This window comes from Mauremys mutica, chromosome 6 (assembly GCF_020497125.1).
Source record: "Mauremys mutica isolate MM-2020 ecotype Southern chromosome 6, ASM2049712v1, whole genome shotgun sequence".
Classification (NCBI taxonomy): domain Eukaryota; kingdom Metazoa; phylum Chordata; order Testudines; family Geoemydidae; genus Mauremys; species Mauremys mutica.
The window spans coordinates 120,019,098-120,021,207 of NC_059077.1; the positions used below are offsets into that span (position 1 = coordinate 120,019,098).

At 51.2% G+C, this 2,110-nt stretch overlaps 1 pseudogene; it reads right to left on the bottom strand.

Annotated features, from left to right (window-relative positions):
* Positions 1-583: 583 nt before the first annotated feature.
* LOC123372154 lies at positions 584-1,239 on the bottom strand (annotated as a pseudogene).
* Between the last annotated feature and the right edge of the window lie 871 nt (positions 1,240-2,110).

The following is a 2,110-nucleotide window of genomic DNA, read 5'->3' on the forward strand; positions in this document are numbered from 1 at the left end:
AGGGAAAGAGGGGTTCCGAGAAGCCTACGCAGGGATTAGGGGGAAGACAGAGGGGAGGGTTTAGCCAACAGAAAGGGCGAGACTGGTCCGCATATAAGCACAGAAGGCAGGAGGAGAGAAGGTGCAAATCCCAGCAGGATGATGGATTGAGGTTGGGCCAGGATGAGAGGTAATGAGCACAGGCCACAGTGGCTATGTCTCCCCCAATACAGCTTCCACCCCATCTCTACAAACTCCCACTCAACCTCATTGGCTTTTCCCAAATCAGTGTTTTGCCTGGGTGGGCACAATTAAAAACTGTGACCAGCTGAGCAAAAATACAGGCCGCTTTCCATGCTAGCTAGGAATCCAGGGTGCTTGCAGTCTGCCTCAGATCTGAGAGTGTGCGAAGGGGATGAAAGGAACAGGAACACAAAGGGACTGGGAGGAACGTAGAGAGCAAGTGGGGAAACAGGAGGCATTACATTCAGAGCTCAGGAGGAGATTATGACGTGCTTTGGACTCGTGCACTAAGGCAGAGATAGCCACGGATCTTTTGTAATAGTTTTCTAGTTACCAAAAGCTGGTGGGTGTAAGCAAGCTTTTAAGCTCTCTCGCCTCGGATACGCTGGGCTAACTGGATGTCCTTGGGCATGATAGTGACTCTCTTGGCATGAATAGGGGCGGCTCTAGGATTTGCGCCGCCCCAAGCAGGGCAGCACGCTACGGAGGGCGCTCTGGCTGTCGCCGGTCCCGCGGCTCCGGTGGACCTCCTGCAGACATGCCTGCGGAGGGTCCGCTGGTCCTGCGGCTCCAGTGGACCTCCCACAGGCACGCCTGCGGGAGGTCCACCAGAGCCGCCTGCCGCCCTCCCGCGGGACGCAGCTCCAAGCGTGCGCTTGGCGCGCTGGGGTCTAGAGCCAGCCCTGGGTTGGTATCCTCGAAGAGCCCCACCAAGTAGGCTTCGCTGGCCTCTTACAGGGCCATAACGACCGAGCTCTGGAAGCGCAAGTCGGTCTTGAAGTCCTGGGCGATTTCATGCACCAGGCGCTGGAAGGGCAGCTTGCGGATGAGCAGCTCAGTTGATTTCTGGTAGCGGCGGATCTCTCGCAGGGCAACAGTGCCGGGCCGGTAACGATGAGGCTTCTTCACTCCCCCGGTTGCAGGAGCGCTCTTCCGGGCAGCTTTAGTGGCCAGCTGTTTACGGGGGGCTTTGCCACCGGTGGATTTCCAGGCGGTCTGCTTGGTCCTGGCCATTCTCAGCAACCCTCACTCACAACCCCGGGACAAACAGCACGAAAGAACCACGGAAGAGCTCAGAGCAGGGACAAGACATGCGTGGAGCAATGGTGCAGAGTGACTCTAGTGGTAATGATCAGTGCTGACCCAGAGCCGCTGTCTTCATTTTCCCTTTTAATTAGTCATAAAAACAATTGTAACTTACAAAACTAGGACACCGCGGAGGTTAGCCACACACCTCTTCCGTGGCAAGAAGAGAGTGGGACGTTAGTACCAAACCACCAGCTGACAACAAATCTGCAAAGAGGCCGATTTCTGCAGAAGACTTTGGTAGGACAGATGCTTTTATTTTTTTTAACAAGAATAGGCCCTTTCTCTAGTGAGAGCTGGACAGCCTTTGAGCAAAATTGGGCTCATCTTTAAGCATTCATACACCAAATCAGATCAACAGGAAGGCTTACGAAAGGCCTAGAGAAATAGAAGTGGGAAGGTTCACCCAGTTCTCATACCAACCTACCCCTGCTTTCATTATTCACAGCAATCTTTTACGCAAGGGGTTTATAATATATAAAGTACAGCCATCTCCTAGAATGATCTTGTAACTTGGTGTAGAACCTACTGAGTTATTAAATGGATTTAAGTGGATGAACTCCAGTGAAGCCTGCTCACCAATGCATGAAGAAAAGAGAGCTGGAGGTGTAGAAAATGTCAAATAGCTTTCTCATATGCATTAAACTATTAATAAAGATAAAATGATCTTTATGTTTTTGGTTTATAATGTCTCTTTTATGAAAGCAAGAAGCAGCGTTGATTCACGATTCGTTGGTTTCGCTACTTTGTGTCATTACTCAGAACACGTCAAGAATAATACCTAGACAAGCTGCTAAGCCTA